The sequence below is a fragment of the Phyllobates terribilis genome, unplaced genomic scaffold, assembly GCF_046119375.1.
Source record: "Phyllobates terribilis strain yellow unplaced genomic scaffold, ASM4611937v1 Scaffold_12__6_contigs__length_324123572, whole genome shotgun sequence".
In the NCBI taxonomy this organism is placed as follows: domain Eukaryota; kingdom Metazoa; phylum Chordata; class Amphibia; order Anura; family Dendrobatidae; genus Phyllobates; species Phyllobates terribilis.
This window is the reverse complement of record NW_027362772.1, coordinates 292,595,200-292,621,934: the sequence shown is the minus strand read 5'-3', so window position 1 is coordinate 292,621,934 and position 26,735 is coordinate 292,595,200. Positions and strand designations below refer to the sequence as shown.

The window sequence follows — 26,735 nt, the reverse complement described above, 5'->3', positions numbered from 1 at the left end:
TGGACACACAAGGGGGAACACTTGCTGGACACACAAGAGGGGGCCCTGGATGGACACACAAGGGGGAACCCAGGCTGGACACACAGGGGGGGGGCCCGGCTGGACACACAAGGGGGGGCCCAGATGGACACACAAGGGGGGGCCCAGCTGGACCCACAAGGGGGGGCCCGGCTGGACACACAATGGGGGGCCCGGCTGGACACACAAGGGGGAGCCCTGGCTGGTCACACAAGGGGGAGCCCTGGCTGGACACACAAGGGGGAGCCCTGGCTGGACACACATGGGGGAGCCCGGCTGGGCACACAATGGGGAACCCTGGCTGGTCACACAAGGGTGGGCCCAGCTGGACACACAAGGGGGAACCCTGGCTGGACACACAAGGTGGAACCCTGGCGGGACACACAAGGCGGAACCCTGGCTGGACACACAAGAGGGAACTCTGGCTGGACACACAAGGGGGAACCCTGGCTGGACACACAAGGGGGGGGCCCGGCTGGGCACTCGAGGGGGAACCCTGGCTGGACACTCGAGGAGGAACCCTGGCTGGACACTCGAGGGGGAACATAGGACTATTCTGAAGTGGCCTTCTATGAGCCCTGACCTAAATCCTATTGAGCATCTTTGGAAACAGCTGAAACATGCCATCTGGAAAAGGAAACCTTCAAACACGAGACAACTGGAGCAGTTTGAGGAGTGGGCCAAAATACCTGTCGAGAGGTGCAGAAGTCTCATTGACAGTTACAGGAATCGTTTGATTGCAGTGATTGCCTCAAAAGGTTGTTCAACAAAATATTAAGTTAAGAAGAGTACCATCATTTCTGTTCAGGTCTATTTCATAAGTTTAATTTTTTTTTAAAATTCTGTGGAAGCAGGGGTGAAAAGCAATGTCTGACTTTCATTTGTTCATTTTCATAGATTTTTAATTTATAATTACTTTTGTCAGATTCAAGTTTTTTCTGTGACCATTATAGGTTTTTCTTTTATTAAACGAGGGGTGCCAACAATTTTGACCATGTGTGTATAAAGTATATACAGAGCTCCTGTGTATGTCACTGGTGATCACTGTATTACCTATACACTATATACAGAGTTCCTGTGTATAATGTCACTGGTGATCACTGTGTTACCTGTACACTGACACTATATACAGAACTCCTGTGTATAATGTCGCTGGTGGTAATAACAGTGTTGTTAGTATTGTGGTTTGTATTCATGATCAGTATTGTAGTATTTGGTCACTTTGGGGTGGTAATATGTGGTCTGGTCATGGTATTTGCTCCTTGTATGTAGTATTATTCGGTCACTATGTGGTGGTAATATGTGATCTAGTCATGGTGTAGCGATATTTGTCCCTTTTGTATGTGGTATTATTGGTGTTGATATAGTGGACTGTGTTGTGTATGGCGGTCATTTGGTTCTCACTGATATTAACTAGGAAAATATTTTTTTCCATTAGGCCACAGCCCCTCCATCAGTATTTGGTCAGTATGTTTTCTCAGGAGTGGCTGCCAAAACCAGGAGTGGGTGATAAATACAGAATTGGTGACTTGTTTCTATTAGCCCTTTCTCTGATTGTTCCTCACCTGGTTTTGGCTCCCACTCCTGAGAAAAAATACTGACCGAATACTGATAGTAGGGCCATGGCCTTAGTGATTAAATACTTAGACCAGAGCGGCAGAGATGCACTTACAGGGGTTCTTCGGTCAAAACAAGTAATCACCTCTCCACAGGATCAGTGATAATATTGATTGGTGGGGGTCTGACTGCTGGCACACACCGGCAGAATGTGGAGCTTTTCTCCCCATTAGACTGGAGCGGCATGTGAGATGCGACCACTGATCCATTCATTCCCTCAGTGTCTGTGAGCGCTGCTCTTTTTTGGAACCTCCAAGAGAATGAATAGAGCTGTGGTCAGACGTCCCACCTGTCGCTGCATTTTAAAATGGGGATAAGTGTTCCGTCAGGGATAAAACGTCCCCATTCTTCTGATAGGTGCGTTTTCCAATGTTCGGACACAAACGCTCAATAAGTGATCACCTATCCTGTAGAGCCCATGGATCGGTGATAACTTGTTTCAACCAAAGAAGCCCTTTAATGCAAACATGTACATCCCAGTTATAGTGTCGCACAGTAGATGTGCAGGAGCCGCCGGATAACAGATATTTGCATATTGCTGTAGGTGGGCCCCTAGAGTTAATTTCCCCTGTGGGCCCCAGACACCCCAGTCCGACCCTGTCTGAAAATATGGAACTTTTCTTTTGAAATTGTGTAATATGTTGCATCTAATACACCAGTTAATATAATGTGTCCTCCAGGTTTCAGCAATCCTAAGAACTTCCTGAGATATGTCATATAGTTATTTTGATCTTTACTGATAGAATCCAGGAGCCAAGCACTGATGATACAATCTGCTGGTGGTAAGACGATCGGATCCATCATATTTTCTTTACCCAGGTCACATTTTACGACATGTTGCATTGCTAGTCTCATTTTTTCTTCTTTCTCCTGCAACAGGTCACTGAAACAAAAGGAAAAAATTTGAAAAATAAATGTTCCAGTCACCATCATTAGTTCCAACTAGTGTTGAGCGAGCACTAAAATGCTCGGGTGCTCGAAGCTCGGGCCGAGCTCACTGTGATACTCGGGTGCTCGACCCGAGCAACGAGCCCAATGTTAGTCTATGGGAGACCCAAACATTTTTGCTGCGGCTCCCCCGGCAGTCTGTAGAAAGCCTAAAAAGTGCCCAAAACGATAGTGACAGTGCTCAAATGACATGGGGACAGCATGGGGATCGCCCCAGGAAGCATTTCTGACCCCCAGGTCACTGCTGTCAACAACGTGGTCAGATATTAAGCCACTTTTACAGACTCACAATAAAACGTTCAAAAACTAAAGTGAAAGTGCTTTCCTGTGAAATATGTTAACCCCTTAATGACCTTGGGTCTCTCTGTTTTTGTGTTTTCCTTTTTTGCTCCCCTTCTTCCCAGAGCTAGAACTTTTTTAATTTTCGTTCAATATGGCCATATGAGGGCTTATTTTTTGCGGGACGAGTTGTACTTTTAAACACCATCACTGGTTTTACCATATCGTGTGCTGGAAAATGGGAAAAAAATTCCAAGTGCAGTGAAACTGCAAAAAAAATGCAATTCCACAGTTGTTTTTTGGGTCCTTTTTTTACCACGTTCACAGATTGCTAAAACTGACCTGCCATCATTATTTTCCAGGTCGTTACGAGTTCATAGACACCAAACATGTATAGATTATTTTTTATTTAAGTGGTGAAAAAAAAATCCAAAGCTTGCTAAAAAAACAAAAAAAAAATGACGCCATTTTCCGAGACCCTTAGCTTCTCCATTTTTTGGTATCTGGGGCTGGTGAGGGCTTATTTTTGGCGTGCCGGGCTGACGTTTTTATTGATATCATTTTGGGGTAGATCCGTTGTTTTGATCGCCCGTTATTGCATTTTATTGCAAAGTTATAGCAACCAAAAAAAACTTAATTCTGGGGTTTAAAATTTTTTTCTCGTTACGCCGTTTACTGATTGTATTAATTCTTCTTTTATATTGATAGATCGTGCGATTCTGAACGCGGCGATACCAAATATGTGTATGTCTTTTTTTTTATATATATATATATTTTATTTTGAATGGGGCGAAAGGGGGGTGACTTAAACTTTTATATATTTTTTATTTTTTTAATATTTTTAAAAACTTTTTTTTACACTTTCTGCTTGCTTCTAAAGTCTCCAGAGGAGACTAGAAGCAGCAGTTGTCTGATTGCTTCTACTGCATACAAGCGATGCGCAGATCGCTTGTATGCAGGAGAAATGCTCACTTGCTATGAGCGCTGACCACTAGGTGGAGCTCATAGCAATTGAGACATGACAACCACAGGCGTCTGCTGCAGACCCTGAGTTGTCATGCCCACCCATTGGTGACCCGCGATCACGTGACGGGGTCACTGATGGGCGGGGCTTAGGACTCCCAGAAGCGCAAGATAAATGCAGCTGTAAGAGATTTAATATGTTAACAGCCGCGGGTGGATTGTGATTCCAATAATCAGCTGACATGTGCTCGCTTCAGTGCGAGCTCACCGCCGGAGCCCCTGCTGAACAGGCCTTCCCGACCTGGTGCGTACTATTACTGACTAGGTCGGAAAGGGGTTAAGGCACATCCTTTCCAGGGTAAAGACTTGTGTATAAGGTAAAATAAATAACCAAAAACAAAAATACTCCTCCACACCTTGGGCTATGTTCACAAGTAGCATTTTTTATGCATTTTTGCACTTTTGTATTGCTTTCAACCGTGACAAATGCGTTCACCGGGAAATGTCATTTTAACATTTTACAACCTTATCTGGCCATGTGCTGTGTGACACATGCATACAGTGCTGAAAAGACAAGGGATCAGCATGGGGAAGACCCCAGGAAGCATCTCTGACTCCCAGGTCACTGCCTAAAAGTGTGCCCATCAGAAGTGATCCTTGCCGCATCAGAAGATGCAGACTTGCAACTATCCCCGTGCAAGTCCTTGTCCCAGGGCAGTGTTCAATTGAACCATTCCTTGCAATGCAAGCAAAAATATGCAGCCAACCACCCACCCACCCGCAGGCTGCAATACCATACTGCTAGCTTTCACTTGAAATGGGGCCTTTTAGTTCGGAGGAGGCCGAAGCTGGCCACTACCTCATGGCCGCTTCGGCAGCGAGGTATCCATACTCAGTCCCCAGCCGCCCGGCGGCCGGGTGTCCACGCTCGGTCCCCAGCCACCAGGTGGCGGCCAGGTGTCCATACTCGGTCCCCAGCCGCACCGCGGCCGGGTGTCCACACACGGTCGCCAGCCGCCTGGGGGCGGCCAGGTGTCCATAAACGGTCCCCAGCCGCCCTGATTTCTCCTGTCACCTTCCCCCACACTTTTCTTAGCCTGGCCTGCTTTAGGGCAGCATTGGACGAGCCCACCAGAGAACCAGACTCCTCCGGTGGGCCCTGGCTTCTCCATCAGGGGAGTTGAGAGTGTCAAGGTGAGGAGCATGATGATGATGATAGAAGTTAGCATCTGCTTTGTTTTCTTGGAATGCAAGCGCATGTATGTAGTAGCGGCTAGGCCTGAGGTGGTCCGCGTTTTGGCGCATATCCTACCTCCTCCGAGGATTGCTGGATGTTTTCCTGCTACTATCCCAGTTCTATGACTCCCGTTAAAACAAAGCTTCAGGTGATAAATGATGGATGAGGTGGTGGCAAAGGAGAAAGAGCAGGAGGAACAGGGACCATTCACATCAATATCAGGCCAGTCAACCAGATATGTCTTGTAGGATATGTTTCTGTAACAAAAGGAGCGGTTCGGCTACACAGTTATAGGGCATACAGTGAGTGCAATGCCTACCAAAAATTTCGAGCCACTCCAATGCCCCTTGGAAATGACATGGAGGTCAGAGGGCGTTAACTAAACCTTTTTTTCCATTTATAGCAACTGGGTCTCCCGTGCACTGTTGGCCTAAGCAGTGAATGGAAGGCTTTCCAAAAATTATGAGGAACTGCAATGACCCTTACAAGAGCCCTGTGTGGCACCCCAGGGGTCTGGTCACCACAGTAATAGAGATATTACGTCGGAGAGCAAGTGGGAGGTTTCCTGGTCAGGATCCCTTAAACATGCAACATCCTCCTGCCCCAGTCCTGGGAGGGGAGAATTCTGCCCTTATAAACTGGATCTGGGGTGGGGTTGAGTGAGTCAGAGAACAGTCAGAGTCAGAGTTAGAGCAAGGGAAAGTAACAGCAAGGTGCTCTGTAGGAGCTAGGAGCTAAAGACCAGGGGCTGGAAGCTGAGCAGAGCTCGCCCTGGCAGAAGACAATAGGAACCGGACACAGGAGTCCGAAGCTGTGAGGACTTATATATCCAGCAGCAGAAACCAGCCGGCAGGGGATTTCAGGTCCTCTGGCCATAGAAGCCCGGAGGCTCAGTCACAAGCAAGGGACCAGCACCACCGTCGTGGAGCGGAGGCTAACAGAAAGCCCCAAGTCACCAGCCATACGGGTGAGCACTACACGGTACACTCAGGGACGTGGGCTACTTCTACCCGCTTACAGCAAGGTAGCCAGGTAGAGTGCAGACAGACGGGGAGGCCTACAACTCCACCTGGCCAGGGGAACTCCTGCTTGCTCACAGACTGACCAGGCCTCTTATGCTAGCCAGTACTCCCGGGAGGGTCTACCTTATAATCATCAGTAAAGACCCTGAACTGCACTGCAAAGACTCTGAGTCGTTCCTGCTGCGCTCGTGCACCATTACCCCCATTATCCACACTCACTGCCCTGAGGCTATACTCCTCCCGAGGGGAGTTATCCCATTTTATGCTGCGCACACAACACCAGCCTCAGCGGTCTGCCTCGCAGCGGTGGTACTCCCTGACCGCAATCCACGGGTGGCGCAGTGGGACAATTAACCTCAAAACCTAAGAAAGACTGCCACTGGTTTGACCAGCCTGAGCCACGGGACCGGGTCACCGCCACGGAGACTACAGACCCCAGAGACCCGGCACCGGGTATCCCACACACATGTACACACGGCCCAGGGGGCGCGTCACATGCAGTACAGCATATTACAAACATAAGTCCCATTATTGGGGAGTGGGGGTCCCATAGTATTTGCTTATGCCTTGTAAGCAAAAGCTGCCAAAAATTAGGACGGAGCAACTTGCAATGCCCCTTACAAGAGCCATGCAGTACAGCATATTACAAACATAAGTCCCATTATTGGGAAGTGGGTGTCCCATGGTATTTGCTTATGCTTTCCAAGCAAAAGCTGCCAACAATTAGGACGGAGCAACTTGCAATGCCCCTTACAAGAGCCATGCAGTACAGCATATTACAAACATAAGTCCCATTATTGGGGAGTGGGTGTCCCATGGTATTTGCTTATGCTTTCCAAGCAAAAGCTGCCAAAAATTAGGACGGAGCAACTTGCAATGCCCCTTACAAGAGCCATGCAGTACAGCATATCACAAACATAAGTCCCATTATTGGGGAGTGGGTGTCCCATAGTATTTGCTTATGCTTTGCAAGCAAAAGCTGCCAAAAATAAGGACGGAGGAACTTGCAATGCTGGCACCCTGGTGGTATAGTGGTGGTGGAGGATGAGGATAAGGAGAAGAAGATAAAACAGCCGAAACGGGGAAGCATATACCCATGTGTGGGTGTGAAGCGATGCATGTGAATACACCTCCCGAAATAACACAGTGGATTTGACTTTATGTTACTCTGCTGTCATTTGGTGGTGATGAGAAGTCTGGCCCAATCCAGCCCTTGTTCATTTTGATAAGGGTCAGCTTGTCAGCATTGTCAGTTGACAGGCGAGTGCGCTTATCAGTTATAATTCCCCCAGCGGCACTAAAAACACGCTCCGATAACACGCTAGTGGCAGGGCAGGCCAGGACCTCCAAGGCGTACAGAGCGAGTTAATTCCAAGTGTCCAGCTTGGATACCCAATAATTAAAAGGCACAGAGGAATCACGGAGGACGCTGGTACGATCGGCAAGGTGCTCCCTCACCATCTTTTGAAACTTTCCACTCCTTGTGAGAGTACGCCGCGCCTCAGGTCCTGTAAGCTGGGCGGGTGTCAGAAAACTGTCCCAGAACGTTGACAGTGTTCCCCTGCCTCTGCTGAATTGGAGTTGCATCTCTCTCGCCTGTATGCCTTGGTTGGGCAACGAACTGTGACTTCTGCCGCTAGCGTGTTCAGATGGGAATTTTTTAAGAGTTCTGCAGCAAGGGCCTTCTGGTACTGCCCCATTTTTGTAGACCTCTCCACCTCAGGAATAAGAGAGTGAAAGTTCTCCTTGTAGCGTGGGTTTACAAGTGTCACCAACCAGTAATGACTGTCACCCAACATTTTGACAACACGAGGGTCACGGTTAAGGCAGCGTAACATAAAGTCAGCCATGCGTGCCAGACTGGTAACGGGCAAGATTTCCGTGTCCTCACCAAGATGACGACTGATCATGCTCTCCTCCTCCTCCTCTTCTCCTCCTCCTCTTCCTCCTCCCCCCTGTCCTCAGGCCACCCACGCTGAACCGACGGTATTACACTTGTACAGGTACTACCGTCTACAACGCATGATAGCAGCTCCTGTTCTTCCTCCTCCTCCTCCTCCTCCTCTCCCTCATTGTCCCCCAATGCACGTTGGGATGAGATGAGGCTGGGCAGTGTGTAATCGCCCGCTACGGCTTCTTGATCCATCTCATCATACTCTGGCTGCAATGCCTCCTCTTTAATTCTCTGCAGAGAGCGTTGCAAAAGACAGACAAGTGGGATGCTGACACTAATGATGGCGTCATCGCCACTCACCATCTTGGTGGCCTCCTCAAAGTTTGTCAGGATGGTACATATGTCAGACATCCAGGTCCACTCCTGAGGTCTTATGTGTGGAGTCTGATCTGAATATCGACGGCCTTGTTGCAGCTGGTACTCCACAACAGCTCTCTTCTGCTCACAAATCCTTTGCAACATGTGGAGGGTAGAGTTCCAACGTGTGTGGACATCACACACCAGTCGGTGTGCCTGAAGCTGCAAACGCTGCTGCAACACAGCAAGGGCGGCGGAAGCTGTAGCCGACTTGCGAAAATGAGCTGACAGGCGGCGTACTTTTACGAGCAGATCTGGCAACTCGGGGTACGATTTAAGAAACCGCTGAACCACGAGGTTAAGCACATGAGCCAGGCATGGTACGTGTGTGATCTCACCTCGCCTCAGAGCCGCCACCAGCTTAAGGCCATTGTCACACACGACCATGCCGGGATGTAGGTTCAGCGGTCTCAGCCACAGATCTGCCTGCTCTTTCACAGCTGTCCACAACTCACAAGCAGTGTGAGGTTTATCACCTAAGCTTATGAGTTTCAGCACAGCCTGTTGCCGCTTGGCGGAGGCAGTACTGCAATGCTTCCAGCTTGTAACTGATGTGGTGATATCTGAGATGGAGGCTGAACATGAGGAGGAGGAGGAGGATGCGCAGTAGCTGTACACTGTGGGGGCAACTCTGACTGACATAGAGCCCGCAATCCTCGGTGTGGGAAGGATGTGTTCCGTCCCAAGGTCCGACTGGGTCCCGGCTTCCACTATGTTTACCCAGTGTGCGGTCAGAGAGATGTACCGTCCCTGGCCACAAGCACTTGTCCACGTGTCCGTTGTCAGGTGGACTCTCCCAGTAACTGCGTTGTTGAGGGCACGGCAGATGCTTTGAGACACGTGCTTGTGTAGTGCGGGGATGGCACACCGGGCAAAATAGTGTCGGCTGGGGACCGAGTACCGAGGGACGGCCACCGCCATAAGATTGCGGAAGGATTCCGTCTCCACCAGCCTAAAAGGCAGCATTTCCAATGCAAGCAGTCGTGAAATGTGCGAATTTAGGACTGTGGCCTGTGGGGCGTTAGCTGTGAATTTCCGCTTTCGTTCAAAGGTCTGGGATATGGACAATTGAACGCTGCGGTGGGACGTGGACGTGGACGTTGATGCTGTTTCTTGAGAAACTGCCATAACAAGTGAAGACTGAGAGGAGGGGACATCTTTACATGCAGTATGGACAGGGGATTGCCTTGCACACACAACAGGGGGTTCTATTGCACGCACAACAGTGGAAGAAGCAGTGGTGACACCCGCTGACACTGGTCGTGGACCCTGGGTTTCGCCCCACAAAGTCGGGTGCTTTGCTGCCATGTGCCTGATCATGCTGGTGGTGGTCAGGCTGGTAGTTTTGTCACCCCTGCTGATGCTGGCATGGCAGGTGGAACATATGGCCTTTTTGGGGTTATCAGCAGAGTCTTTAAAAAAATTCCAGACTCTGGAAGACCTACCGCTTGTACTGGCAACTTCCCTCGTGTTGGTGTTACGGGGAACGGTTGCCTGCCTTCTGTCTGCGGCCACCACACTGCTTCTTCCTGCCTGTTGGGGTACTCTGCCTCCCTCCCCCTGTGTGCTGCTGGCCTGACTCTGCATGTCCTCCTTCCACGTTGGGTCAGTTACTAGATCATCCACCACCTCCTCCTCTTCCACTTGCGCACCACGATCCTCCTCCTCACTTTGTGGCAATTGTGTCTCGTCATCGTCCACCTCTTGTGACAAATTGCCAACGTCGACTTCCTGTGGCCGTAGCTGTTCAAATATTTGGGCATCGCAACATGGGATCTCCTCTTCCACCACTTCAAGCGTATCAGGCGACGGGCCCAAATATTAAATGGACCAGTGAACAGCTCTTCAGAGTGTCCAAGTGTGGGATCACTTGCTGTCTGACGACACTTGGCATGGTGGGAGGAAGGAGCATCAGGGTGAGGAGGAGTATGCGGTCGAGACTCACGGCTACTAAGAGTTGACCGTGTGGAAGACAGACCGGAGGTGGTGGTGCCCAGGTAACTGGTAGTATTATCTGCTATCCAATTAATAACCTGTTCACACTGATCAGTTCTCAATACTGGTGTTGTTCTGTGCTTCCCTAGTAATTCGGTCAAGAAGTGGGTGCGAGAAGATGTGGCTGTTGGTTGTGGCACATTTTCACCTTGGCCACGGCCCCCTTCCTCTGCACGAACCATCACCAGAACGTCCACTTCCACGTCCCTTGCCACGCGCCTTGCCCATTGTAAATGAAGTAAAATAGCTTACACTTGCACTATCAATGGAAAAAGGGTAATAAAGAGTAGATTAGAACCGTGGAAGAGGAAAACCACAGTTATTGTTTACTGGGGTATACCACACTTTTTTAAATAGAGATATTTGCGGCTGAACAGTGAGCGACACACTCAAACTGCTTTTAAATTAGATACCAAAGGCCCAAAGCTGGATAGTACAGCGATTTGACCCGTGGAACTGCAAAACCACACTGGGATGTCGGGCCTACACAAGACTATTTTCAACAGATATATTTTTGTGTCACAACAGTCAGGAGACACTACTGTTTTTCTTTACGGAAAAAACTACCAAAAGCTGAATAATAGAGATTTTTTACCGTGGGATGGCAAAACCACAGTTATTGTTTACTGGGGTATACCACACTTTTTTAAATAGAGATATTTGCGGCTGAACAGTGAGCGACACACTCAAACTGGTTTTTTAGATACAAATGGCCCAAAAGTGGATAATACAGAGGTTTGTACCGTGGAACTGCAAAACCACACTTGTATTTCTCGGGCCTACACCAGACTATTTTCAACAGATATATTTGTGTCTGAAAAATCAGGGAGACACTATTTTTTTTTTTTTTACAGCAAAAAATGCAAAAAGCAGGATAATAGAGATTTTTTACCGTGGAACAGCAAAAGCACACTTCTATCTCTCTGACCTACACCAGACTATTTTCAACAGATATATTTGTGTCAGAAAAATCAGGGAGACACTATTATTATTTTTATACAGCAAAAAATGCCAAAAACAAGATAATAGAGATGTTTTACCGTGGAACATCAAAACCACAGTAATAATTTACTGGTGTATACCAAGCTTTTTAAAATATATATATATTTGCGGCTGAACAGTGAGCGACACACTCAAACTGTTTTTTTTAGATACAAATGGCCCATAGAACTGCAAAACCACACTTCTATTTCTCTGGCCTACACCAGACTATTTTCAACAGATATATTTGTGTCTGAAAAATCAGAGGCACACTTCTTTTTTTTGGGGGGGGGGATACCAAAAGGTTAATAAGATGGGTATTTGTACATTGTGAAGGAGGAAAAAAAAAAGAGGACTTAGATAAAAAAAAAAGGATTTTTCCTGGCCCCCGGGACCTGGAGCTAAGTCCAGCAATTTCAGCAACAGGAGCAGCACACAGGACTGTAATGCAGCGTTTGCTGGTATAACCACTGCGTCTCCTATACAGCCTGCCTGCCTTCCTGCCTGATATACCTGGGATGGATATTAGTCCTGAGAAGGACTGTTTGTTTGATCTGGCAGCCTTTACAGACCCTACACTAACTATTTTGCAGGATATATCTCTCACTAAATCAGCAGCGCTGTCCCTACACTGTCTGATCCGGAGCGACTGTGTCCAAGATGGCGGCGCCCGGTTTTAAATACTCGAGTTGACGCTGTGCGGCCAGCCAATCACTGTAATGCCCACAAACAACATGGCTGCGGCATTACAGTGACTGGCTGGCAATCCCTGCATGTTCATTGGCTCTGTAAAGAGCGCCAAACATGCAGGGGGGAGACCCGAGCTCCCGCCCGAGTAACCCGGAAATGCTCGGTGCTTGCCGAACATCCCGAGCAGCGTGATGCTCGGGCGAGTACCGAGCAGTGTCGAGCATGTTAGCTCAACACTAGTTCCAACCAAATGGCTTTGGTATATTTTGTCTTTCAATACAGGTAGAAGAACCTGACTCAACTGTCAGGGTTCCACAGCAAGGACACCGAGGAGATCACACAATATCGTCACTCTGTCAGCATTTTGTCAGGGATTCGCGAGCACACGATCCCGACTACTCACTACGCCGCTATCGGCAAGCGAGCAGAAAGCATATGGCATCACACCACCGGACTCCAATGCATGGAATATGTGAATACGCCTAGTATGGTTACTGACAGCTTCACAATAGCCCAATTATCATTATTTGCTGCCACCATCGACCCACTTTGAAATATAACACAGGCCAAGTTGGACGCCTGAGTTCTGGTAGCGTATATGGCTTTGGGGGAGGGAACGATTACAGGACAAAAGAATCAGAACTATTAAATTTTATATTTAATCCAAAAGGGAGGCAGTTTTTAGGAAAAATATGCAAGATTTTACAAAAAGGGACAATACAATACATACGCAGTTACACAAAATAATAAGTATTAAAGCAGAAACTTAATATAAGATCGCTGAGACCATTCAATATAGGTGGAGGGGAGACACTCCACTTGATCGAACAAGATCCTTTCTATAATAAATATATACTCTCGGCAATGAATACTACTCCAACCTCAGTAGATTCTTTTATGCTGAATGGAGAGACCTACCCACACACCTCTTGTGCTGACATCATGGGGGCTGGGCTCTAGCATTCATATATTTATTAGAATACCTGGCTTTTGAGATAACTCATCGTTGGTTGATGGCAGAAGCCCAGAAGTAATACGATGTTTTCTGTTATGAATTTACCTGAATTTAGTTGTGGTCTGCTATTTCGTAACTTTTGCACCACAGATCCCCAGAGGGGCTCACAGCTCCGGGAAAATAAGCATATTATTCCTTGGCTGACCCTGTCTCTAAAAATATGGACCTCATTATTAGCAAGATTATGAAACTTTCAATATTCCATATTTCGTATCGGCTACGGACAGACTGCCAGACCTCTGTTAAATTCCCTTTGACGTCCTGGGAATAAAGTTTTCTCAGCTAAATGTAAATTGTCGCAGGTCTGTGTCAGAAGCAGTTGGTCCAAGTGTCAGCTCTTGGTCCTTTGACAAATACTATATGGGAGGGATGTAAGGGGCTTCAGGGGGAGAGAGAATTGTTAATATTTTCTTAATACTTCCACGACATCAACCAAGGCATGAGTGCTAAGATACCCTATAGATGAGAGTATTGATCTCATTTGACAAATGTATATATTTTTTCTGTCTTTTTTTAAGTTTAATCAGAAATAGAGTAGCTGAATATATTTTGTCTAGGATTGGCATAAGGGTTCAATTGAGCAAGAAAAATTTGCAACATTATTGAAAGTTGTAAGAGCCCTAAGGGCTCATATAGGAGTCTGTGTATTTTGGCCCGATATTCCAGAAATACAGTTGTGCTCAAAAGTTTACATACCCAGGCAGAATTTTTCCTTTCTTGGCCGTCTTTCAAAGAATATCATTGATAACAAAAAAACTTTTTCTCCACTCATGGTTATTGGTTGGGTAAAGCCATTTATTGTCAAACTACTGTGTTTTCTCTTTTTAAATCTTAATGACAACCAAAAACATTCAAATGACCCTGATCAAAAGTTCATATACTCTGGTGATTTTGGCCTGATAACATGCACAGAATTTGACACAAAAGGGTTTGAATGGCTATTAAAGGTAACATCCTCACCTGTGACTTGTTTGCTAGTAATAAGTGTGTGTGCATAAAAGCTGAGTGTGTTTCTGGGATCCAGACAGACTCTTGCATCTTTCATCCAGCCACTGACGTTTATGGAATGTAAGTCATGGGGAAATCAAAAGAATTGTCAACAGATCTACGGGAAAAGGTAGTTGAACTGTATAACAAAGGAAAGGCATACAAAAAAATATCCAAGGAATTGATAATGCCAGTCAGCAGCATTCAAACTGTGATTAACAAATAGAAAATCAGGGGCTCTGTAAAAACCAAACCACGGTCAGGTAGACCAACAAAAATTTCAGCCACAACTGCCAGGAAAATTGTTCAGGATGCAAAGAAATACCCACAAATAACATCAGCTGAAATTCAGGGCTCTCTGAAAACTAGCGCCGTGGCTGTTTCAAGATGCACAAAAAGGAGGCATTTGAAGAAAAATTGGCTGCATGGTCGAGTCGCCTGAAGAAAGACATTACTCTGCAAATGCCACAAAGTATCTCCCCTACAATACGCCAAATAGCACAGAGACAAGCCTCAAAACTACTGGAGCAAAATAATTTGGAGTGATGAGACCAAAATTGAACTTTTTGGCCACAACCATAAACGTTACATTTGGAGAGAGGTCAACCAGGCCTATGATGAAAGGAACACCATTCCTACAGTAAAGCACAGGGGTTGATCGCTGATGTTTTGGGGATGTGTGAGCTACAAACGCACAGGGAACTTGGTAAAAGTTGAAAGAAAGATGAATGCAGTATGTTATCAGCAAATACTGGAGGCAAATTTGCACTCATCAGCCCGGAAGCTGCGCAGGGGACGTACTTGGATGTTCCAACAGGACAACGATCCAAAACACAAGGCCAAGTCGACCTGTCATTGGCTACAGCAGAATGAAATGAAGGTTCTGGAGTGGCCATCTCAGTCTCCTGACCTCAATATCATTGAGCCACTCTAGAGGCTTTTTGCCAAGAAGAATGGGCAGCTTTACCATCTGAGAAAATAAAGAACCTCATCCACAACTACCACAAAAGACTTCAAGATGTCATTGATGTTAGAGGGGGCAATACACAGTATTAATAACTGGGGTATGTGAAATTTTGATCAGGGTCATTTGGATGTTTTTGGTTGTCATTAAGATTTAAAAAGAGAAAACACAGTAGTTTGACAATAAATGACTTCACCCAACCAATAACCATGAGTGGAGAAAAAGTTTTTTTGTTATCGTTCATGTTCTCTGAAACAAGGCCAAGAAAGGAAAAATTCTGCCGGGGAATGTAAACTTTTGAGCACAACTTCATATAAAGCTATCACACTTGGGCCGAAAGAGCCACGGTCATTCCATGTATTAGCAGTCCATGCTGGGACCTATTGGCACGTATGTCTGATTGAGCCCTTAGGACTTTGTTAAGTATGAAATCTCAATGTACCATCCCTGCAATTTTTTAATTAGGTTTATTTTTTTCAGTATTAAGGGAGATACAAGAGAAAGAGAACAGCAATATATAAATTCCAAAATATATTTTTTATTATTATTATTACTATTTATTTATATAGCGCCATTGATTTCATAGTGCTGTACATAAAAAGGGATAACATACCAAATACAGATATCACTTACAGTAAACAAACTAACAATGATAGACTGGTAAAGAGGGAAGAGGACCCAGCACCTGCGGGCTTACATTCTACAGGAACGGAGAAGGAGACAGGTAGGTTTCCAAATTATTATGTGTGATGATGACTAGTAAAAGAAAAACTTTAATCTGCCCTCGAAGTTAAAAAAAAAACTTTAGGAATCTACAAATATTAATGTATCATTCATTTTCTTGTGATTTGAGATAGTGAATGAGGGAAACATTTTCTTCCCTGACAATTGATGTGTTGTGGTCTCATGGTTGGATACTATATGCACTGATTAAATAGAATTTGTTTATTTGCCTTACAGCAGCAGAAAATTTGGGGATTTTCCACCCTTCAAGCTGATCGAACAGGTGGAAATTTACATTCTATATCTACAAGCCTCAAAATTGAATATGCACCACAAAGAAAGAAAAGTCATGCAATTATGGATATCTCAACATTGATAGAAATATAAAATAAAAAAGATGAAAAGTTGGAAACAAAATGTGATGCTAGTCACTACTCACGGACAGACCGTGAAACAGAGAAGTCAGATGTTCTGGGGTCAGTACCAAAAGAGCACATAGAAAACCAAAGGAAAAGACAAAGGCGTAAGTCAGGTGACATTCCGAGGTCAAAATACCAGGAGATAGCGGATCAAAGCAAAATGACAAGTCAGAGGGATAGTCAGAATATGGTCCAACTGTCAGGCAGTGGAAGATCAGAACTCAGAACAACAGAATCAGGCAGACACTCACCAGGAAGCACAACCTTCGTCTGGCAGAGATCTGAAGCAAACAGCTCTGTGACGAAACAGCTTCTTATCTTAATCAGCCAGACATCTAGATTTGTTGCGCCAAGAGAAATACACTATTGTGTGTGTGTTTACTTGTTGACTTGAGAATGTATTGTGTATTTCTCTGGGTGGTCAAGGACAGTGGCTCACGGTGAAACAATGATGTTTAGCCAATCTCCATAACAGAAAATACTTGAAGAAAGTCCCACACTACCCAGTCCCAGCCCAGCTGTCAATCAAAACACTGACAACTCAGCATGACCCAGCTTCCATAGGACAGCAAACAATCACTCACTCAGTGGAGGAATCGTGACACAAATGCTTCAAAACAACTTGATTTAGTCAGTAACCTTGGCTTCTTCTTAATAAGGTAATTAATGGTCATCTGAGGAATTTTCTGCTACCCTAAATACGCTTAGGCAAAAAATCAAGATCTGCTGCTCGCAGCTCCCTTTACAACTGCCAAGCAAACATGTCCCAGATGTCCATGATGAGAGACAAGTCCAAAGATGTTGCTCGCTATCAGACATTCCATATCAAACTTACAGAGTCAAAAAGTGACCACACAAACCATCATAATCAACTGCATGACCTTGGGCTATGACCCAGATTTCGAGCTACAGGTGTTCCATTAATTTTAGACAACCAATCTCAAAGGCTATCATGGTGCAGAGGAAGAAAGCAATGGAGACTGGAATGAAGGTCTATCTTCTTGAGCTATGAATCCCCTTTTGACTTAAATAGTGGAGAAAAGTTGGTGAATATGTGCTGCTGGTACTATGTCCACAATAAAGATCCAAAAGTGGTGTAAAAATGTCTCTGTGGATTAATTTGCAATGTGTTTCAAAGTTAGCAATTAGTGATGGGCGAGCACTAAAATGCTCTGTTGCTCGGGTCAGCACATTGGAATATTTGGGTGCTCGACCCGAGCAATAAGCCCAATGTAAGTCTATGGGAAACTCGAGCATTTTTCAGGCGGGTCCCCCCGGCGGTCTGCAGAGGGCCTAAAAATTGCCCAAATCTATGGGAACAGAGCATAAATGGCATGGGAACTGCATGGGGAAGACCCCTGGAAGCATTTCTGACTCCCAGGACACTGCTGTCAACAGCGTTGTCAGAGGTATTACGCCACTTTTACAGACTCACAATAAAACATACCAAAATGGCAGAGGGAGGAGCAGGAGCTGGAGGCACTTCTGCCTCTGCTCCTTTCTCTGGAGCTAATAAACTGGGCAGCGTTCCTAGTAGGGGGCATGCTGTTGAAACAGTGTGGCTTCTCCCTTAAAGGGACAGCAGTGCTCAGGACCAGTAAAGGTCTAGACCTCCAGTGGCAGGTAATAAAAATAATGTAAAAAAAAAAATAATGTTAATAAAAATGTGAGTGCAAATGGTGGTGGGAGTATGAATGGGGTGAATGGTGGGGAGAGTGGGGTGAATGTTGGGGACAGTGGGGTGAATGGTGGGGTGAGTGGAGTGGATGTTGGTGGAGTGGGTACTGACGGCTTGGATGAGGATGGTATGGAAGTTGGTAGTGGTGGTGGTGGTGTAGGAGAGGGGGTTGGCCCTTCTGCCCCCCCAGCCGTAAGACCCCAGAACTTTTCGGAGGTTGCGGCTGAGGCTCCAGGGGGTTCTCGAGGGGCTTCCTCACCTCTGGACTCTGGGGATGGCATTTTGCACCATCGTCTCCTAGCGGCCCTGAAGAAAGGAGAGAGGTCGATTAATGTAGAGGACAGGTAGGTGGATCTATCCTTCTGGATAGACAGGTATGGCCTGGCCACCTTCCAAGAAAAAAGAGGGGGGGGGGATCCATATGGTCCCTCCCAACAGCCTGTCCGAGGGTAGCTAGGATGAATGCAGTCCGTCTTCGGTGGAGGGGCAGTGAAGCGTGCCCACTAAGAGCTAGGGTGGAGGAGCTCCTCCTGAAGATGGACTTCAGGGCAACTTACATCTTCGCCCTGATACATCATTTTGGAACCCCGTTTTTCGATGTCAGCTTTGTTCGGCTGGAGGGCTTGGAGCTCTTCTTGTCAAACTATGAGCTGCTGAAGGGAGAACCCGGCTGCTGAGATTTTGCCATGCAGGCGATATCTCACCAGAATGGTATCAAGAAGGTGACAGTCCTAACAAGCAACGAGTCACTTTCTGGGGTTGACATCTTGAAGTGGCTTTTCCGGTAAGGGGAAGTCACGGAGGTCCCTAAACAAAAAAAACGGGACGAGTTTGGCATTTGGTCAGGGGGCTGGACCTTCATGGTAAAACTGAAGTGTTCAGGTGGTACAGTCACCCTGGAGAGGGATAGGATCCTGATCTTCTACCAGGGGCAGCTGAAGGTCTGCCACAGGTGCAGTGATCCCTGCCACTTCAGCGCGGCCTGCAAGGTGCAGAAATGTGCCCTGTGTGGGTCATCTTGGTGCGTCCCGTAGTTACATTAGGTGTCACCTGTGTGGTGAATTAGGTCACCCGTACAGCCGCTGCCCCCGTTCCTTTTCCAACACTGCCTCTGGCCAGGTGGGGGTGAACCGTGGGGAGGCTACTGGTGTGACCTCTGCTGAAGCTGGGGGTGGGGGTAGGAGAGGAGTTGAGGGGCTGGTGAGGAGTGACATGGCAGCTCCCCCCTGATCCCCCTCTCCAACCGGTTCCAGGCTCTCAACAACTCTGCTGAGAAGGAGGTTGGGGGTGAAGGGCCGGGGGTAACACCTGGGGTGCTTTTGGGGGATGGCGGAGTCCATCCTCCAAAGGACGTTAAGTACTCTAGTGGAGGGACTGCTCGGGAGTCCAGAGACAAGGAATCCAACATGGTTATATCTGTATCCCTAAAAAGGAAGGGAAGAGGGTTGGCCTCTTCTGGGTCAGACTAAGATGGGAAGATTAAAAAGAAGGGGGGGTGGGGAAAGGAAAGGCCGTCTAACTTAATCACCCATGATGGTGGAATCTACAAACATCGCTAACCTCTTGTTAGAGAGGGCTCCTCCGTGGGTATTCTCCTGCCGGGGGTGGTTTCAGCCTTTCTTCCAGGAATGGGAGACAGGAGGGCAGGTGAAGGACCTTCGTACACCTCATGGACATCTTCCGGTTTATGCTACCCCGGTTTTAAAGGTGATCCGCCGGTGTGGTCTGGGAGTGTGGGAGATCAGGACCATGTCGAGGAAGTTTCTTAACAATAGGGTCCGGTTGACGCACTTTCAGAAGCCTCTGGCTCTCAAAGATTGCCCAAGCCGGGATCTGGATGTGGGGCTCGGGTTATTAAACACTAAATGGATCCCCTTGAAGTTTTCAGACTTGGCTTGGCGCTGTTTCCATGGGAGACTGTATGTGAGGGACAACCTGAAGTACAGGAACTCTGATGACCAGGATTGCCCCCGTGAGGAGTGTGGTGGCATGTTTGAAAGCATGGAGCACTTCACGCTTCGGTATCCTTTTAATCAAGGGGTCTACAGTGAAGTGGGTACTTCCATAGGCTGGTCCAGGCTGGCAGGCCTCTCCTATGCGGAGTGGGCCTATGGGGCATTCAGGACCCTTGGTGGCCGAGATCGGGGCACTGGTTTTCTAGTTAGTTTAGTCACTAGTTTCTATACCTGTTTCCATGGGAGACTGTAAGTGAGGGACAACCTGAAGTACAGGAACTCTGATGACCAGGATTGCCCCCGTGAGGAGTGTGGTGGCATGTTTGAAAGCATGGAGCACTTCATGCTTCGGTGTCCTTTTAATCAAGGGGTCTACAGTGAGGTGGGTACTTCCATTGGCTGGCCCAGGCTGGCAGGCCTCTCCTATGCGGAGTGGGCCTATGGGGCATTCAGGTCGCTTGGTGGCCGAGATCAGGGCACTGGTTTTCTAGTTAGTTTAGTCGCAAGTTTCTACACTTGGAACGCATGATGTCTAGTGTCCACGCAGCAGAATGTCCTCCCCCAGGAAGAAGTGATTAGGAACATCCTGGGTGACCTGGCAAAAGTGCACTCTTTTGAGTTTAAGAGGCTGGGTGCAGGGAGAGCCATCCTTCTGTGGAGAGTGTTCTCTTTTAATGTACCCTAGGGAGAGTTAGTTTCTGCATGGGTGGGATAGGGAGAGTCTAGTTTTTTTTTGTTTTTTTTTAATCCTATTTTTTTTGTTTCTTTGTTTTGGTAGGGCCAGTTAGATGGGTAGGGACAGTCAGAGACAGGTCGGGACAGCTTTAGGGATAAGCAGTTAGTATTAGCTTTGTTAGTGGCCCGTCTCATGCTGCACATAACACATCTGCATCTCTGGCTGCTATGGGCATAAAAGGGGACAAACTTATATTGTGGCACCCATGTTCCCCTGACCTCAACCCCATTGAGAACCTCTGGAGCATCATCAAAAGGAGTGTCTATGATGGAGGGAGGCAGTTCACATCTAAGCAACAGCTCTGGGAGGGTATTCTGTCCTCATGCAAAACAATTGGAAGCAGAAGCCATCCAAAACCTGTCAAATTTAATGGGCGAGAGAGTTCAGAAGCTCCTTTCGAACAAGCGGTCCTATGTGCAAATGTAACATCACCTAGAATAAAGTTTTGAGTTGAAAACTGTTTGATTTCAGTTTGTAATAACCTGCTATTGCTTATAATTTCAAAAATGACCATTTTTTTGTTCTTTATTAAAATGAAAAGGTTGAAAACTCTGCTGTGCATAATAATTTGGAACATGCATTTTGAGTGCAGTTTGAGTTTTTTATTATTTTAAAAATATACTGTTATCATAGGCAGTTTCTACAAAAACCTTTCAATTGTACTCTAATAGTTATTTGACTGGAAAATTACAATGACTGCAGTTCATATAGGTAATTTGGGAAAATCTGAGAAAATATTATTTGCATAATAATTTGGAACACAGTGTAATTGCGCTGAAAATGTTGCCATTTCTGGCCTTGATTGAAATTTTGTTACAGTGTGTCAGTGAACTTATTGACACGAGGTCGGCACTGATAAAAATAGTTACCTACAGGCCAGCTATTTAAAACTGTGGTTTGTCCGTCACACGCATCACATATAATTGTGCTGAAAATTCTGCCATTTCTGGCCTCCATTAAAATGTTGTTTCAGTGTATTGACACTAGTTTGCTGTTAAAAATAGTTACCTACAGGCCAGCTGTTTAAAACTGTGGTTTGTCCATCACACGGATCACATATAAGTTCGCTCCAAATTCAGCCATTTGTAGTTAGCATGGAAGATAATGTCCTCCATTTAAAATGGGTAAGGCATGTGGCAAGGGACGTGCAACTGGATCTGATGGTGATGGTGCATGCAGAGGCTGAGGTCGTGGGCAAGCCGAAATTGTGCCACAACAAACACCCACATCTTCTTGCTCGATCTTCCTGTCCCAATCAATAGGGGACCACAGAACACCACTATTGAACACAGAACAGTGTGAAAGGGTTATTGGTTGGATAGCAGATAATGCTTCCAGTCACTTAGCCACCACCACCACCACCCTGTCTTCCACACGGTCAAGTCTCAGTAGCCGTGAGTCTGAACCACATATTTCTCACCCTGATCCTCCTTCCTCCCACCATGCCGAGTGCCCAGAGACAACTGATCCCACACTTGGACACTTCAAAGAGCTGTTCACTTTTCCATTTCTAGATTTGGGCCTCTCCCCCGGTCCACTTGAAGCGGGGCAAGAGGATATCGCATGTAGCGATGCCGAAATACTGTATTTGAGCAGCCACGGTCATACGAACGTAAAAATGGGACAGTGTCACAAGAGGTGGATGATGATGAGACACAATTGCCAGAAAGTCAGGAGGAGGACCAGGGTGCAGAAGTGGAAGACGAGGTGGTGGATAATATAGTAACTGACCCAACCTGGCAAGAGTACATGCAGAGCGAGGACAGCAGCACACAGGGGGAAGGAGGCAGAGCACCTAAACAGGCAGGAAGAAGCAGTGTGGTGGCCGCAGACAGAAGGCGGGCAACCATTTCCCATAACACTAACATGAAGGAAGTTGCCAGAACAACTGTTAAGTCTTCCCGAGTCTGGTTGCTTTTCAAAGATTCTGCCGATAACCTCAAAAAGGCCATTTGCACCACCTGCCAGGCCAGCATCAGCAGGGGTGGTAAAACTACCAGCCTGACCACCACAAGCATGATCAGGCACATGGCAGCAAAGCACCTGACTTTGTGGGCCAAACCCCAGGATCCAGGAACATTGTCTACGGGTGACACCATTGCTTCTTCTGCTGTTGTGAGTGCAAGCCAATCCTCTGTCCATAGTGCATGCGAAGATGCCTCCTGCTCTGCACCTGTCATTGCACACTCTCAACTACAACCATCAGCAAGCACGTTATTGTCCCAGCGCAGCGTTCAGTTGTCCATACCCCATTCCTTGGAACGCAAGCGCAAATACGCAGCCAACGCCCCACAGGCTACACTACTAAATTCCCACATTTTGCAAATGCTTGCGCTCTAAATGCTGCCTTTTAGGCTCATGGAGACCGAAGTTTTCCGCAACCTGATGGAGGCGGTTGTTACTCGTTACTCGGTACCCAGCCGCCACTATCTCTCCCTGTGTGCCATTCCCGCATTACACAAGCACGTGTTCCACAACATTAGCCGTGCCCTCAACATTGCAGTTACAGGGAAAGTCCTCTGTGCCTTATAATTATTGGGTTTCCAAGCTGGACACGTGGAATGAAATATCTCTCTAAGCCTTTGAGGTCCTGGCCTCCTCTGCCAGTAGCATTTTATCAGAGTGGGTTTTTAGTGCTTCTGGTGGAATTATAACTGATAAGCGCATCCGCCTGTCAACTGAAAATGCTGACAGGCTGACGCTTATAAAAATGAACAAGGGCTGGATTGGGCCAGACTTCTCAACACCACCGAATGATAGCAGCGTAAGATAAACTCAAATCCAGTGTCTTTTTTTGGGAGGTGTATTCCCATGCACCTTTTCACACCCACACATGGATATATGCTTCCTGATTTTGGCTATTTGCTCTTGTCCTCCTCCTTCTCCTCATCCTCTTCCTCCACCACCATATCACCAGGGTGACCGTGGTCCGTGATGCAACACCCATATCATTTTTTTAAAGGGTGTTTATGATGCCCATAAAAAAAATGTATACAGTATGTTCATGTATACCCCAAAGGGGTAAATGTTTGTTAGCCCTTAGTGCATGGGCATTACAAGTATAGGAGACTCGCTCCTTTCTAATGGGAACATTTTTTTAGGTCCTTCACGTCTTTTCCAAGGTGCATTGGAGTGCCTCACAATTTTTGGCAGCCCTTGCATTCACTGCAAAGGCCAATACTATGTAAGACTCACTTCCTAATAATGGGAACATTTTTTCATGAGGCCCTCTACGTCTCTTCCAAGGGGCATTAGAGTGCCTCCAAATTTTTGCCAACCCTTGCATTCACTGCATAGACAAACAAAATGGTAGACCCACTTCCTAATAATGGGAACATTGTTTTCAGGAGGCCCTCTGACCTCCACGTCTCTTCCAAAGGACATTGGAGTGCCTTCAAATTTTGGCAGCCCTTGCATTCACTGCATAGGCAAAAACAATGGGAGACTCACTTCCAGATAATGGGAACATTTTTTTTCAGGAGGCCCTCTTCTACGTGTCTTCCAAGGGGCATTGGAGTAGATGCAAATTTTTGGCTGCCCTTGCATTCATTGCATAGGCAAACAGTATGGGAGACCCACTTCCTAATAATGGGAACATTCTTTTCAGGAGGCCCTCCTCTAAGTCTCTTCGAAGGGGTATTGGGTGCATCCAAATTTTCAAAGGGGTATTTATTGATGTGTATCCAAATTTTGAGCAGACCTGCCACTCACTGCATAGGCAATAACAGTATAGGAGACCCACTCCTTAGTAATTGGAACAATAAAGCATAACCGACTGATGGCTCTCTAACAGTAGTGAGGGCCGACTGCTGACCCTTTAAGAATAGTAAAGGCTGCCTGATGGCCCTATAAAAATAGGCTTTGTGACTTTCAGAGTCCCTCCTTCATAAATGAAACAGGGTGTGTCTGATCATGTCTCACACACCACATGGCCAGATAAGGTTGTAAAATGTTAAAATGACATCTCCCGGTGAATGCATTTGTCACGGTTGAAAGCAATTCAAAAGTGCAAAAGAGCATCAAAAACACTACGTGTGAACATAGCCCAAGATGTGGAGGAGTATTTTTGCTTTTGATTATTTATTTTGCCTTATATACATGTTATTACCCTGAAAAGGATGTACCTTAACATATTTCCCAGGAAAATCCATTTTGTTTTTGTTTTAATAGGTTTTATTGTGAGTCCGTAAAAGTAACATAATACCTCTGACAATGTTGTTCACATCAGTGACCTGGGGGTCAGAAATGCTTCCAGGGGTCTTCCCCATGCTGTTCCCATGTCATTTGAGCACTGTTCCCATCGATTTGGGCAATTTTTAGGCCTCTGCAGACCGCCAGAGGGAGCCACCTGAAAAATGCTCGAGTTTCCCATAGACTTACATTGGGCTCATTGATCGGGTCAAGCACCCGAGCATTCCAATTTGCTCGACCCGACCATCGAGCACCCGAGCATTTTTGTGCTCACCCATCACTAATTTTTACATCGCTTTTGTGTCTTTATTGTGGATACAGATGTGAGGGGTGTGTGGAGAATGTCTACTCCACTCCCCTATAGAACAGTACTGTTTGAGTAATAGATTTTATTAGAAAAGGGAATTATAAAATACAGCTATTAGATGGCAGAAGAGTCATCAGAATTTCACACTTGCATTACGTTACCCTTATGGTAGTTGAGGGCACATAAAGGGTTAACCTAGGATGGGCCGCCCCCCAGAACAAGGGGGAACTGAGGGATCTCTGGGAGTTAAGTTCGGCCATCTTAGTTGAGTTGTTGTTCAGTGACAGTGAAGAGTGGAGACTTGTTAGGAGGACACAGGAACAAGTAAACAGAAGGGTGTGTGTGGGAGCCGGTGTAAAAGGAAGCAAGTGCTCTCAGCAAAACTTCAGGGGCGACAGTGTTCTCCTGGACATAGGCGAGTTGGGGGATCTACAGTGAGGAGGAGATGCTTGAGGAACCTTTCTAAGAGAGGTGGTGGGAACAGCCCTAGTGCTGGATAGGCCCGAGAGCCGCAGTCAGATGGATGGAGACAGAGAGGTCTGGGCACGAATTGTAATTTCTGCTATCCATTGTATGCCGGTTGTTTGACAAGTAAAATAGACTTGGTTTTTATCAAACTGTCCGGTCTCCTCCTTCTGAAGGCTAAAAAAGTCGGCACCCGGGCGTCGGGTCAGAATTGAGTATGGAGTTTCCCCCCACAGAAGTGTCACAACAACACACACACACCCAGGAATTCTCTGAGTCGCCAATGTCTGTAGTGGGCCAGGGTGAAGATCCAAACACTGAAACTGACATGTCACTCGCCACTGACAACCACCTTGCCCCCATTGCACAGATGCAGTACCAGCACCGCCGATTCACCAACCTTTCTCTACTATTTGATTATCACTTTGGATTCTCCAACCTGTTGGTGTTGAAACAGCTAGAATAATTTCCTTCTAAAACATATAACTTCTGTTGTGGATCACACAACCTTACAAAGTGAGCAGTGATCATATCCTTCAATCCGATAATACTTTATCGGATAAAACCCTCTAGCCCCTGCCTCCCTGTCTATTTTCTACCACTTTTGACTTAGACTCAATGATACCCAGAGATTGGTCTGGAGACCATGTGGGCAACGCTATGAAAAAGTATTCAGCAGCCGGACCTCTCTAGTGTGGTATAGTGGTGCACTAATAGCTCGACGATACATCGATGTTGTCAAGGAACCAGTGGAATGATCATTTCTCAAAAAGTGTCACAAGAACCATATTTCAATACAGCTACCTGATATCTCTAGTAATACTGTACCTCACCTTTTTCCTTCTATGTCTCCATGAAGTTTGGCAGCATGGCCCCAATCAAATGCTCCTGTACGTTTATTCACCCATCTTTTCAGCTCCATGATGCATCTTGTCTCTGCTCTTCAGCACTATGATGTCTTTGAAAAACTCACAGGCTGCAAACAGATGATGAACCATGGAACTAACACTGTAGTCAATCAAGATGTCTCCTTTAATATGACCTGCAGAAAAAAAAAAGCCTGAATTTTGAAAATCTGAAATGTTAAACCCCCATAGATTTTGTAATTGTCGCCATTTATATTTGTCATTTGTGTTATTCAGGACAAAACCGGTCGTCCACTGAGACAGGTCCATGTAACACATGTGTCATCAGTAACTCATGGATCTATTCGATGATAAGAAGAGTTGAAAAA

At 46.4% G+C, this 26,735-nt stretch overlaps 1 pseudogene; it reads right to left on the bottom strand.

Moving 5' to 3' along the window:
- Positions 1–2,193: 2,193 nt before the first annotated feature.
- LOC141171813 (nicotinamide N-methyltransferase-like) lies at positions 2,194–26,676 on the bottom strand (annotated as a pseudogene).
- Positions 26,677–26,735: the final 59 nt, after the last annotated feature.